Genomic DNA, 16,138 nt, shown 5'->3' with positions numbered 1-16,138 from the left:
AATATGGCGAACACTAAATGATGGACACACGAATATAACACTGTACTGTAAGATTGCCTGCATATGAAATGTAATCCGAAATGAACTTTACCTAATATGAAGCTGCTAATAATTTTGAAATGCAAAGCTAATTGTACACGATCTTGCTATGTTCTGACTGTGATATTATTAAACAGGTCCTGAATAATTTTTATGATTCGCCTGTGGCAACGTAAACTCGCTACAGCTCAAGCGTAATTAACATTAAAGTACAGCGCAGCAGCAAAGCAGCTAAATATAAGAAAACCTAGTGCCTAGTGATGAGCACTTTAACGATGTGCATCTATGCTAATCAGACGGTGCTTCACTTTTAAACAACTGTGCTGCTCTCACTGCAGTGCGACAACACACATAAATAACGAAATTCGTGAGGACGAGGTGGAAGATATTGCATATACTGATAATTAAAAGGAGACTATGATTCAAAAGTTCTCATACGAGTAATGAAACTCTTTGTCAGACTATTATAGTTATCTTTACAAAATTATTTCTTATTAACAATATGGCTCTGGCATGAAATGAAGTACTAGAAAGGTTAAGGAGCGGTAAATCTGTAACTTCTGAGTGTAAGCCATGTGAACAAATACATTTGCTTATTCACCTCTGAACAATGAAAACTAACTAACATGAAACAATAAAAGAAAACCCCAGTAAAACTTTCTGTTTTCCAAACACATAATAAATTACTCACTGGCAATAAAAACAACAACATTAACTGAAAATCTTCGCTAAACTCAAATTCTTTACCAAATCGTATCTTCATTATTCAACATCCTGTGTATTTTAATCTCTGTCCTCTGCAAAATGTTCCTGGACGTTTCAACAGTGTGACGTATGCCCAACACACTCACTTATTTCTCACAGAAAGCTGCAGAAAGATAACGCTACTAGCAACAGGAGATCATAGTGTGTGTTCTCAGAACCTTTCGGGCCTAACATATCGACTATTGGAAACTACTGTTCAGAAATGGTCCACTGTACAAATATGAGGTACGACACATCACATGAAAGTATAAAACTCATATAACATTATTGAACACCTTAAAAAATTATAACCAAAATTATTCCTCACCCATTTACATCAGTTAGAATTTGGCAGGATTTTTATTGCAAATAGTAAGGAATTTACAAGAAACTGCAGCATATTAGATCATAGAAGAGAAACAAAAGAAGAATTACATTGTAATTCTGTGCAAAAGTATGAGTAGAATGAATCTGACAAGTAAGAAAAAATACGTTATATTTCAATACCTAATACTAATGATTTCTGAATTTTGATTACATTGGTTATATGTGCATAAGGCATGGCTTAACCAATAAATATGTGAATAAAGCTAAAGACTTGGAATAATATGGAACCTACATAATGAGCGAAATGTTCTATCTAAGGAGAAAAGAAAAAGTGTGGCACACAGCTGGCACTCAAAGTTCAACCACTATGCAACACGGTTCTTCAGAGTTTTCAGTCATGGATTAAATCGGAACAAAATGTTGAAACTGTCCACATGTGAAAACTAAAGGGCAGACTCAGGAAGGCCATTATGTGGTACATCCTCCGTTGACAACCCAGCTAGCATCTTCTCTGAAATAAGAATGACTGAGACATCACATGTAGCACTGATGCATGAAACAACATGTATTTCCAGTAGGTGCAGACTCAGCAAGGCAAGTGAATGTGTTCATCAGTGGCAGCCCACAAATCTATTATTTTTAATGATGCATTTACTTATGGCTTATCTGTAACACCGGAGGGGTGTTGTAGATTGTAATGACATAAATGTCCCGTCCCTTCCTGCTAACCACACAGGACATCGTATTCCTATTGTAAATAACTCAATGCCCAATTCATTTCAAGTCTTGGCCACAGTATATGTTCGTCTTTCCTTGAACAGATGTGTGTGTGTGTGTGTGTGTGTGTGTGTGTGTGTGTGTGTGTGTGTGTGTGCTTTGGTAATAATAGTTATCTCCCTGGCAAGTCCAAGAAAACTAATATGAATCATAATGGTAAATACCTTACAGTCTAAGACTGAATAAGCTGTTCAAGCCGAAAGGAAATGGTTGGAATACGAGAAGTGACATGTATGATAACATATATATCTAAGTACATATAACCAGTTTTCTAATAAAATCTTAGTACAAATACATACATTTAATGTGGCAGTCATTCATAAGATACTAATATAAAGCCCCACATGCATTGAAATCATGACAGTACAAAGGAGCATAAATTGTATTCCCAAAAATTGTAAAGGTAAAACTTTAGAAAACATTGACAAAAGGAAATGTGGATACCTGTAATCATCAAAATTATTACATGTTAAAAACAAATGAAAAGAAAGAATAAAAAATATTATTTGTGTGCACACACCTAAGACATTTCACTATTTTACCTAAATACACACACACCGAGCGAGGCGGCGCTGTGGTTAGCACACTGGACTCACATTCTGGAGGATGACGGTTCAATCCCATCTCCTGCCATCCTGATTTAGGTTTTCCGTGATTTCCCTAAATCGCTTCAGGCAAATGCCGGGATGGTTCCTTTGAAAGGGCACGGCCGATTTCCTTCCCCATCCTTTCTTCACCCGAGCATGCGCTCCGTCTCTAATGATCTCGTTGTCGACGGGACATTAAACACTAATCTCCTCCTCCTCCTCCTCCTCCTCTAAATACACACAAAACAAAAAACCACTGCTAACCCATTACAATACACACAAAACACCAACCATACCTAACCCACTAGAAATATACATAAGGACAGGCAATACGTTAACTAAAAACACATGTGAGGACAGGAAAGAAATAAATAACAAACTTATATCAATACAGGGAACAACCACATTTGGGCTAACTAAAGTAAAAGTTATTGAATGCATTTAGAGAATTAGCTTCAAGAAAAAGGTTGTTAGTGCAAAGTCAATCAAAAGACAAAATCTTGAAATATCATTCATTGCTAACAAACAAAATGGCAAAAAAAAATTTAAATGGTACTCCAAAGCAAACATAACTTACTGATTAAATAGTGTTATAAACGACCTATTTTGTTGCTCTCCTTCAGTATGTTTAATTTCAATAGTATCAGAACACAAAAGTTAGCAGAAAAAAACAGACAGAAATGAAGTAACTAACCAGGACTAAATCTAATGATTGTCTCTAACTAGAAGTTAGTAAATGTATGTGTACACGAATAAGCTTATTTTAAATTGATCTAAATTAGTAAGTACTTTGACATGTCCTACATCCTTGTAAAAAGAGAGCTACGGATGAATACTGCTACTAGTACTACTACTACTACTACTACTACTACTACTACATTTCCTTTCAGTGCACTGCCCTTATGATTTCCCACGTCGTTACCCAACCCTTATCACTTTGCATCCCTTTTCTCTTATTATCATAGCTTTATATACGCTTAGTTTCACAAATATTTAACTGCTACAATTTAACATTTTTACTTTCTTCCCTTGTTTCCTCCATAAACATCAACATCTTATCTCATCAAATAACATCTTAATTCCAGCAGCAAATTTCTGTACTATTAATACTCATGGTATGATATATCATTTGTAAACTCTTATGGAATTCTTCTTGCTCCTGCAAAATATAGATAAATCCTGTATCCTCTTCTTATCCGTTTTCCTCATTCACACATGTTTTCAAATCCTTTTCATGAGTTACTCCCACCATTTAAGTGCAGTTATTTCTTTCTGTATAGCATGCTTTAAAATAAACGTTTTAGTTCAACTTTCTTTGGACTTGTACATCCCTGTAACGTACGAAAAGACATTTCAAAATATCTACATAACTCAATATTCTATGTTACAATGCAGTACATTGTCAAAGAGTACAAACAGCCAACACACATTCCATAATTATTAAAGAAATAGAAAACTGGATGCAAGGACACAGTTATGTGCAAATATATACCTTCTCTCCAACAAGTAACTTCTTTGCGTTCATTCTTAAAGGTTTTAATTTGCATCATTTTTCAGCAGTTTCCATCGCGTTACTCAATGCGAGATCATTTACTTCCATGTGACGTAATCGTTGCGATGACAGAGAAGGTACAAGTTCTTGAATACAATTTGGTGGCTACTTGAACTTCAACATAAGTGTTGGAGGTAGCGAAATAGAACCATGGAGTGGCGGATTAAGTATATTTTCTAAAATGTTGATGTATTTGTCCCTTGCCTGATATTGGTGGTGACAGTATGGTCTACACATTTCTTAAAGTTCTTCCATAATAAATTCCGTTGTATTGGATTCTAGCCAATAAAGAGAAATGAAAACAGCTTTAATTTAATGCAACGCCATTTACACAACGAAGTGCAAGACCAAACATCTGAACCATTGGCCAAAATCAGTCTATCGACATGTCCATCTTCTTTCAGAAAATTTATGACCTATGTGATGTTTTTTCTCAAAGGAATGAGTGAAATAAATTTAAGCATTGCTTTAACTGTAATACAAATATTTGAAAATTCGTTAATTTTCCTAATGACTTATCCTCTTAAATGCACGGCAGCCAATTATTTTATTATAGCTGGGATAATGGGATACAATGGAGAACCATGTGAGATGTTTGGTAGTTCGGCTTTTTCACAATGTTTGCCTCTATTCATAACAAGTTATTAAAATAATGTCACCAAATTTGTGAAAACATCCGCTTGGATCAAAATGAGCATAGCTGAGATGAGTATACTAGATGAGTTTACTCATGAGATCGTCAGGTATGCTGGAAATCCAAAGAGAACACTCCACACAATGTCTTTTCAAATTAATGTTATTATGCATCATATAATGTAGTCTTAACGCAATTTTTGTTTTTTCATACCATTTCTCTTGTACATCTTTCCAATATGACAGCTATCTTGCTTTTTAGCAACGTCGTGGAAACAGGATGAGATGAAGTTCCCAAAAACATCCCTGTGGAGTATAAAAAACTGATTACTTTGTCTTTTTCCTTCCCTACTATTTCCAACCTGACCAGTAAGAGCATTAGACCAAGTATTGGCTATAACGTTCTGCGAACCAAAAAACTAAACAAGACTAGAGTGAAATTCTTGTAGATATAGAGCGCAACGTTTGATCCAGACCTTTGTTAACTTGGATGACATCAAAAATTTTAAGTGTATGATTATTTGTGTGAACTTTAGTCCGTCTTTGATACAAAAAAAAAAAACGAAGTTTAGAAAATGCACATTTGGTAGTCAATACCACTAATTCGGTACTGGAATAATTTCGTTCAGATTTAGTGAAAACACAGGTAGCAAAAGCTACACTTTTTGGTGTTCAACAATACAATTCTCTTATACTTCTTGAGCATCGAGAGCAATTTCTGAAGAATCACGACATAGGTCTCGATGAGGTGGCACAGTTGTAGCAAAAAGTGTTACCATTTAACTTTGAAATTCCATTTGATCTTGATCATTCTAGTGCTACACAATAATTCTTCCAGTAATTTCATACAGTCTCAGAGTTTAAAGAATTTTCGAATTTAGGATAGTATGGTTGAAATGTATTACGCCTACAAAACTGTAAATCTGACGCTCAGTAGTAGGAGAAGTAAGCATAGTAATAGTTTCTAACTTCTGTGGTTTGATGCCTACAGATGGAATGATGTGTCCTCGAAATTTAACTCTCTGTCTGCCAGACTCTGACTTCGCAATGTACGCTGTGATACCAGATTCTAGAAACAGTCGCAATAGAGGGTTCAAAATACGACTATGTACCGATCAAGACTTTTCAGCGACCAGTGTAGTCAACATACGATGTAATATGGTCCTTTAAATAATCAGGAAAGATAGTGTTGAAGCTCCGAATGAAAGAACAGAGAAGAATGGTTAAACCCAAGCGTGAATCTATAAAACCAGTAAAAAAACTCCAAAACATAGAAATACAGTACATTTTCGACAAAAGCTTGTCGTTAAATCAGTGGAGGGTAGTACCTTCACACCAAAAAAGTTTTGAAAAAGTTCATCTGAAGTTTGCGGTTGGTCAGTCCCAGGCAAAAATATGGTGTTAATTTGTCATGCGTTAAGGCGAAGTCTGATTGATAAATCTTTATTCTTTACCTCGTGGAAGGGAGTCTTATAAGAACTAACTGCAGTTTCTGTGATGAAACGTTGTCTGAATTTCTGCTCTGACTTGTTCTCTCTAGTGTATTCGAATAACATACGATGTGACGCGAAAATTATGATGTTCCCTGTTTCGAAATTAACACTGAAAACTTATGATAGTGGCTGGATGATTGTTACAACCGAGGAAATAGGTTTGTAAAATGTAAGAAAGATCTTTTGCTTCATTTTCATAATAATCTTCAACTATCTACTTTTTGCTGTATCAAGCTATGTATGTCAACGACATGCTCTGTGTCTTCACAGAAAGTATGCGCAAGATCTACATCGTTACGAAAAAATTCGCGTGGATAATGCGACGTCAGCTGTAAAAGAAAACTACTTCTTCCTACCTAGAAATCCAGTCCTCAAACATCAAACGTAGTGACATTTTCAACCGTTAATCCTTCCTCACCATAATTAAAATTCCGAACAGCTTTACACTCACTCAATAAGTGTACTGTCAAAATTATCTCAGTGCACAAAAGCCCTACAATCAGAAAACTCCTAGAAAACATAAACCATGACACTCAGAACCTAAGCAGGTATGTTCTTTGATATGTACTCAGGTTACAAAAACAGAACTTTTCACTTTTATGTTCTCTAATGGTAACGTTGGACAGTCAACCGCTTTTTTCACGTTTGCTGAATGGCTAACCACAGAGACAGTACTGCATGAATCCAAAACTGCTAAAATATCTCGTATGTGTTCCAAACGAACAAAGTTTAACGTATTTGTAGCTGTGTTTTCTATGTGACCTAGCACATTGTTTGCTGTCGGTAGTGCTAATCATTGTTCTGTCGCACGTTTGCGATGGGGATTATCGCATGAGTTACGCGGCAGAACATCGATCTTGCCTCTGTGGAATAATGTCCATTCGGAAGCGAATCTTGCCTGCAATTACTTTCATAGTTCCGAACGAAGCAATTTTCATTACTATAATTTATGTAATGCCACAGACTATTTCCTCTGCCATTCCCTCTACCAAGCATGTTACGTGTGTAGAATGGTTGATTCTGTTTTCGTGTCTGATTTTAACCTGATTTCAAAATTTCTACGCGGATGGTAGCTGCTTCTATGTTCGTTTGGTGTAAAGGATTTGATCTGTTGTAATTACATTTGTTGATATTATGACTGTCATTGTGTAACTCCAATCCCTGCAGTAAACCTTGAAATACTTCCATATTGTTTTTGCATATGCCTGCCAGTATAATGTGTCTCAAATGGACCGGCAGTTTCCTCAAGCAAATACATATGAGCTCAGACATACCGTAAGCGTCTGACAAATAATAATTCTCCCGCACAATTTCATGACAATTAAGTGCTGAGACTGAAAATCTTGACTGAACAAATTGTTTTACGCGATCTTGTGTAGCCTGTGACTATTACAAATATAAGAATGCGTGACAGATTCATCCACAACTTGTATACCGTCTCGCTACAGAGCGCATCCTTGTAGCAGGTTCACTTTCCAGTTACCTACGCACGAATTCTAATTTGTGACAAGGTTGTAATGAAAAATCAGATTTGTCTAGACAAGCACAAGACTTGGAACTAACATTTCAAAACACTTTGATTTTTGTAAATGTAGAAAAATGTTTGTAAACGAAACTGTCATTCTTTTGTGTGTTCGAATGTTCTTTGTTGAACCACATCGGCTGCCAAAAGTATTGCTAGCGAAACTAACATTATTCACTACAATGATACCTAAACTCCATAAGATTTTAAGTTCATCAGAGTTCTCTAAATGAAAATTACCCGAATCCCTAACATCACCACTTCGAGTAAGTTTTCTTTCGATATGTGTGAGCTAATTTCGTATTGTGTTTAATTCCAGTTCTGTTACAGATTTTCATTAACCATCTGTAAATCGTTTCAACGCTTGGTATTCTTCGGTTTCCGAAAAGTAAACCGGTAAGGCATCGTCAGACTCACTGCCTGTGTTGGTTGATAAATTTGTCACTTTTGTAGTCATTTCGTTGACTTTTCAGAAAAGGTACCTAGTTGTTGTTTTTCTTTTTCTGATTGTAATTTTAATGTTCCTATATGTTCATCCGTTTCGCAAACGTTAGCTTCGAGTTGTTCATTCTGTTCTTTTACTTCAGTGACTACAGCACTTAACACTCCACTGTTTACCTTGGTTAACAATTTCGGTTGGTCATGAAGTAGATTTTTATCAATAATTGAGATCAATTCATCTAACTTTTTATCTTTTTCTACAGGCCTCTCAGTCTGTAGACGCTGTTATTTCCCAAATTTTCTGCCCCTAGTTTCCAAATTATTCTTTATTGGCTGGAAATCGTCATTAATATCTTGCGTAATTTGAACTGACAGATTCTGCATCTTTGATTTCATCTCTTACTGTGACCTAGTAATTTCTTCCATTTTCAATTTTTATCTTACCTGTGACATGTTCTTCCAGTTTCTTACGTATCTTCTTCAAATTTTAGTTCATTTTGTTCTTCATTTTTAGCAGCTTTTCTACAAGATTAACATTACTGGATGCGACATTCGTGCCAATAGAAGTGGATGCGGGTACAGTCTGCACAAAAGAAACTGACATAAGACCGAATCTACCCTTTCTGTCTGCATGTGCTGCGAAATGTGGTTCTTATTCTTCCTCAAAGCCTAAGCTTCCTCCATCAGTGTTCAGTTCAGTACCTAAATTCGACAATACATTTGTTCTGAGCCTGTATATCTGTAATGTTTTCGAAATTCTCAGTGGCGTTATTAATTTGTGATAAATTTTCGACAAAACTAATTTCTCCTAATGTAGAATCCTCATTCTGAATTTCCCTTATTTCTCCCAAAGGATGACTGGATCTAGTGTTACTAGCCATAGTGCTGGTTCGTAACACGAATGAAATACAACAAAAAGGTTTCTCTTGCCTACAAAAACATGAAACTTCCAATCAAAGGATATTCACAGATGTATAAATTGTCCCAGAATGACTACTGAAAATCCTATGTGTTTCAAATAAAGCCTCGTAAAATTTGCATCACAATGACTTCAGTCTACACAATCGCCTTTCACCGAAACCATGCAAATGTCACACAAATAACTAACACATTCTCAGAAAATAGCACATATAAAGAGAACACAAGTGATAATTCATACCGAAAAATATAAAAAGTTTTACACCAGCATTAGTCAGCAAAGAAGAATGTGCGCAGTTTCTTGAACAAATTGGTTGTTATAACTTCACTATTGAGACGGTACCTCCATCTGACTATGATGTCAAATAGTTCCTAAAACTTTGCATCCTAGGCTAAGAATTCATCAAGCGTAAATTTTTTGAATATAAATAAATATAGTGAATGCTGTAAATTAAAAATGTCGTACTGAACTGTTTTCCTATATTTAACTCCATATATGTCTGTGTTGTAATGCTGAACAATCCAAGTGTTGCAATTAGGAAACGCTATCTGATAAAATGAGTTGTAATCTAACTGAAACTATAAAACTATGCTGCAATTAACTTCAATCAAATTAATTAGAAAACCTCAAGTTGCAAACTAAAGACACTTTCCTGTGAAATTCTGAATTTTACAGTTAAGGAACAGTGCTACAATGTGTGATGTCACAATACGTGAATTTCAATGTCGACACAAAAAACAAACAAAATGAAAACGCTACATTAAATTACAAATTCAATTTTGATGGAAGAAATAACCAAAATATTTTTATAAACGTGCTCTGTGAATCTACGTGCACAAACTGACTAAATAACATTCTGAACACTAAATAATGCATACGCGAATGTAACACTGCACTGCAAAAACAAGACTGTCTGCATAGGAAATGAAATCTGATATGAGCGTTACGTAAACTGGAACTGATGACAATTTTGAAACGCAAGCTAACTGTAAATGATCATACTTTGTTATGACTGTGACGTTAAACTGGACATAGTTAATTTTTATGGCTCACATGTGGCAACGGAAATGCGATATTGCTCGACAGAGATGAAAGTTAAAGTACAGCGCAGCAGCAGACCAGCCAAATAGAAGAAAGTATTGTGCAGTGCAATGCAAGGACGAGCATCTGTGTTAAGCAGACGGTGCTTCACTTTTAAGCAGCTGTGTTCTCCTCAGTGCAGTGGGGCCATACATAACCAAATAATGAAATTTGTGAAGAGACCGTGGAAGGTACTGATTTACTGAATGATTAAAACGAGACTATCATTCAAAACCTCTACAGTGACTAATGAAGCTCATTATTTCACTATTAAAGTCAACTTTACAAAATTACTCCTTAATACAAATCTGATGCTGCCATGAAATTAATTAGTAGAATCGTAAAGGACTGATAAACCTCAACTTTCGAGTGCAAGCCATGCGAGCATATAATTCTCCTCATTCACATCTGAACAATGAAACTAAATAACCTGATCCAAAAAAAGAAAATCCTACTAAAACTTTTCGTTTTCGAAACACAGTATAAACTACGTGCAGGCAAGCGAAGCAGCGAGAACATTGCCTGAAAACTTTTACACTTCTCAAATTAATATTCACAAAATCATATATACAAAATTCAATTACCTCTGTATCTTTACGCACTGCAAGCTATTCCAGGCCGTTCCGTAGTGCGATCGGCAATGACAGAGCCACCGGCAGGCAAATATCACAGTGCTTGTACTCAGAAGCTCTTTAGCCTAACATATCGACAAATGAAAACTATCGTTTGAAAAATGTCCACTGTACAAATATGAAGTGTGACACATCGAATGAAAATATAGAGTTCATATCACACCCTTGAACATCAATAATGAAGTAGAAAACTTAAAAACTCTACCTTTGCATCAGTTGCCAGTTGCTGCCTTACGAATATGTGGTTACCATTAGGGATCCACTTGGTGCAGCGACAGCAAACGAACAATAGGCGTTTTGCTGCTCCGTTGTAACAGGTCCAAATCAATTACAGCCGCGCGGCTCAATTTTTGTCAGAATCCGGTACCTCACCTCTTACATCGTCCACGGTCGTCTGACATTAGGACATGTGATTGTTTATTTTTGTTATATATGTATATGACCATTCGTGAAACACCACATTTACGTGATACCTTCCCATCCCACAAATTTATGCGACTGCTCCGCTGTATAGCAGCAGCAGTGAATACAGTTACCCCAGACATGCTCGCAAAAGTGTGTGAAGAGTTTGATTATTGTCTCGATGTTTGTCGTGCCTTCTGTGGGGGGCACAATGAACAGTTCTGAAACCGAATAACAGTTTCGATTCTCAATATAAATGAATCGTGTTAAAGGGGCTAAGAGCCAGTTTTGCATAAATTGTGTACTGGATTGGTTAGGTGGTGTTGGAAAAGGGTTTTAATATGCTAAGAGAGCTGCCTCCAGTGGTGGCCGATGTAGGTGCTACAAGGTCCGGTAATTGGCATGAGAGGTAACTCCTACGACTTGTCCATGCCAAATCAGATAATTGCAGACTGTGTTAAGCGAGATATCTGTACTGGACATACGTAAGACATGCTTCCGCTAGCTTCTACCACTTCGTATCAGGTATCCTGCGTGTCTTCGTTGGTGGCAAGATGGATAGCGAAAACAATATCAATAATTCAGCAGAAGGAGTAACAGAAAAACTGGCAACTCTGAAGGATGGTGTGAGCGGAGACGAGGAAGAATTTTGTTCCTGATCGTTTAATGAACACCATAGCAACAGCTCGCAATAAGTTACCATTTAAATTTCTTCAGATGAAAGACAGCTATTTTATGGACTTCCAGCAAGAAGTTGATATGGTTAGTGAATCAAATAAGGTAAATACAAGTTCTGCCTCATGAATTAAATGCCCAAGCCTGGGGAAATTCAGATAAAAGAGACATTTAGTGAAGCAGAGAAATGGTAAATTACGAGAATATTGTAAATAGGGTGGCGATGCAAAGGTTTCAAAACGGCCACATTGACTGAGGTCACTTCTGCAAATTGGCTGTTTTCAGAGAAGGAAAGAGAAAGTATAATGGAATAACTACCTGAGGTTCACTGTTTTACAGTGAATTGTGCCATAACAGAACAGCAAAATGATTAGTAGAGGTAAAAATATTGCAAAATTTCTTCGGGGGACTTAGCCCGTTTAGCATTTCAACACAAATTTGTTTAGAAAAGTCAGTGTTTATTTGCTGTTCTGATATTATGTGATGTGATAAATTGGTTTCCTAAAGTTAGTGAGCAATAGTTGACGTGAAGGTAGTGCATATTTACGTTTTTTTTATTCGAATAAGTTTTATTCTGAATAACCTATTCCCTTACGCATGATGACCCTACAATTAATTGTGATACGTACCAAAAGATGTACAGAAATGGATATACAAGAAAAATGTCTGTAAAACTGGAATATTATTTTGAAAATAAAATTTTTGTTGACATGTGAGTAAATCAAAACCTTTCAAGTTTCTATCTTCATCAAATAGAAGGTACAGCCTATTGAAATCAGATAAATCTGTTTAAACACACTATGTTGGTTCACTGCATGTAGCTGAGAGTGGTAAGAACTGAGTTATGAATCTATCGTAAGAAATACGGTCCGCTATGAGCGCCATTCGTAATATATTTGGGTGGAACTTCGTATTGTCTGTCATAGCTGACAATCTACATAAAGCATCGGTGCTGACTGGCAGCTAGTCGATGTTCGAAAAATAAGGGCTATTCGTATAGGGCACGGATCCAACGACGATTCTACTTCCAAGTTATTTTCGGAGGTCGTAAGAAAATTTCGTAGACAACAAGCACCAATCAGTGTCACACCTCTGGTCTAATGCGTTGCGAGACCTGTCAGAAGAACCAACCACCACTGAGTTCCACACTTCACCAAAACTGAGAAAATTTAGACGGGGAAGTGGGAACCAAACATTTATTCACGTAATTATGCAGAATTTATTTGATTGTAGACATACAGGTGTCGTCAGATATTCGCAAAAATATCATCCACATGATCCGGAATATAAAAGGGGCAGGATAACTGCGGGAATCGTCGCACAATCTGCTTAACAACTCATACATACTTTCTGGCAAGAATAATATACAGGAGAGAGAAAATTAATATTTAGTAGTTGACGGATGAGGATCAGTTTGGCTTTCTGAAATGAAAATCAAAACACGATCGTAGAGTCTTCGAAACCAGAAAAAGTGTTCGACGACGTAAAATGACACAAAGTAGGAAGTAGTCTGCAGTAGATGTGTTGGTACACATATTAGTAAAGATTATGTCTCAAAGAAACTATTGTCACTTTTTCGTCTGTTGGAGTCACGGTAGTAGTAGTAGAAGTTCTGTTCATCTGTAGATCACTTACACAAGGGTATTAGACATGTCGTATTAGTACAATTTAGGACCAATAAAACTAACCTAATTCAGATATAAAGACGTTTACATGCTTATAGGTCTAGTTTGACAAGTATGGGGCAGGTAGCCGCCCGTGGCCTAGTTACAGGAATCACTTCGGCTTATGCCTCAAGTAACGTAGGGAAACCTCAGAAAACTTAAGTCAAGATGGCGAGATGAAGACTGGAGCCTCTGCCTTTCCGGAACAAAATGCCAGCCTGTTTACAACAGTACTACCTCATCTGTTTTATCCCTAGTGTACAACCTAGTTGTGCAGATAAGCCTTTTAATAATGTAAGCTTGTTCTATACTTTTCATTTACCTCTCACTCCCAGTCACTGCACACACTATACACATATTATTTCATAACACACACTATCTACTAAAGTGAGGACCACAGCGACGATATTTGGTTTCCGTTTGCAAGCCTCAAAAATTGAAACAGAATCCCTCTACAATGTGATGTTGAGCTCAAAAAGAGGATAAGGTGTTAGTTCCATATATTGTGTAGCTTTTTTATCTGAGATGACAGACGTTATTTCTATATTATTATTATTAATGTGTAATATTATCTAACAAAACGTTCACAGTGTAAAATGTATTGGTTAGCAGATAATTTTAATTCCCTTTTTAAATAAGTTCGTTGTAGTGACCTCTTTAATCTCTTGGGCAATTTATTGTAGAGTTTCATTATTTGTTTGAAAATACTATTTAGAGTTTTATGTTTATTATTTCTTGGTAAATGTAGACTCAGTCTCGATCCTGCTCCATGGTCATGGAACGACCTGTTTGTGCAGTAGCTGACAATCTTATTTTTGATGTGCACAACTGTTTGGTGAATATAGTAACATAGTGTAGTTGAAATCCGCAATATTTTCAACAGATCTTTAAAATGAACTTGACTATCATTTTAGGTTATTACTGTTATGACCCTTCTCTGTAGGATGAAAACTGTTTATATCATGTGCATTATAAATGTAGAAAATAATCCCTTAGCGCTAAACTGTGCGTAGGTGGGAGTAGCGTGTACTTAAAATATACTGGCTATTTCAGACTGATGCAGGACTCTTAACGGCGTAACGTGCTGGGGACATTCTGCTTCTGCGTTCACGCCTCTTCAACTGAGAATCAATAATCGACCTAGAAATTATGAGATTTTTAAGCAGTCTGCAGAGGTGACTTCTATACTTAATTAAACTGTGTCAATTTCTCTGTTTAAAGTGAAAATTATTTATTTTTTCCTTTTTTTTCTTTAAGTAAAATGGCCTTGAGTGTTTCATTCTCTCTTTCTGCAAAGCGGTGCCCATTTTTCTCTGCGACAGTAATACTGATTTCAGCACCAAAGAGAAATTTTACCCCGTGACTGACATGATTGGGAAAGTCAGTGATGTATATCAGTATTGTTGATGTATATCAGTGTTGGTCCTAATATTCTACCCTGAGTTACTCCTACATTATTTTGGTCCTGATAAGTGTTTCAGTAGAAGTTTAGCCTTATTTTAGCTGTGTGTTCCCTCAGCTATCATGTAGGCATAATCCAAACCTCTCATTAGTTATATCTTTTATTCCTAATGATTCTAACTTATTTAGTGGAATCTTATAGTCAGAATTTTCAGAAGCCTGAGAGATAGTCAGTCGGCTGCTTTTGCTGCCTTGACTGGCGACGATTGTCTTTTACTGAGGTGGTCCGTGGAGCTGAGAAGCGGTGGCCTTGTGCCTACTGATATCACTATGTACGTTGCCGGATTGGACCAATTCGGCGATTGGAAACGGTGAGCCTTGCTGCGCCTCGGTCGACTCTGAGCGTAACGAATGCCTGGGAAGTGGCGAGGTGGATCACAAGCTGATTGTGAATGTTTCTCTCGAATCTGGTTCAATGCGTTGAACTATGTACGCTGGTTAAAGGTGTCACAAATGTAGTGGCCTCAAGCATACGTTTGCATGTGACTTGGTAGCACAGCATGCTCAGCTGAATTACATTGGCTAGTCTCTATAAATGCTCCCTTGCCCTGTGGGGCGTGCTGTAATTACATACACTGAACAGCAGACTGGTAGTAACTTCGTACATGCAGTTTTCATCTTGTCAGATAACTGAGTAACCTTGTGTCAATGCTCGTATGCCACGCGCCCCTGTAAGCAATATAAGCTTCGGTTTGGCCAACTGTTACTCCTTAGTAATGTTATAAACTTAGTCTGTTTCGGTGCACTGCTCCTCGGCTCGTGTAACTGGGCGCTTTTCCCTCCATGTCGTCGGTGAAGCAATTGTAGCGTCCAAATGGTCTGGGCCGATTAGTTGATGGAGAAAGGAAACTGCCGAATTCAATAAACGTATTTCTAATATTGCTGCCCAAAAGACAACGAGCTGGCGCCTTGGTCGTGGATTATGGACTAAGTTATTTACATAACAGCTCATTACAGTTATTATATTTAAAGGTTTCTGTTAGAGTGCCTTGCATAATTTGCTTGCCGCTTGGCATTAGGACTGTCTTTAAGTGTGTGCCTAGCACTATTTCCTTTCATTCTGTGCGAGTGCACGAAATTCATTTAATCACATTTTATTAGACTCTTACTGAATGTCAGTTTTACGATTTTAGCCGGTCGTGCGTCTAGAGAAATAACTGTTTCTGAAATGAAGTGATCAACAGTCTTCT

This window comes from Schistocerca americana, chromosome 6 (genome assembly GCF_021461395.2).
Source record: "Schistocerca americana isolate TAMUIC-IGC-003095 chromosome 6, iqSchAmer2.1, whole genome shotgun sequence".
Classification (NCBI taxonomy): domain Eukaryota; kingdom Metazoa; phylum Arthropoda; class Insecta; order Orthoptera; family Acrididae; genus Schistocerca; species Schistocerca americana.
This window is presented reverse-complemented; position numbering follows the sequence as displayed.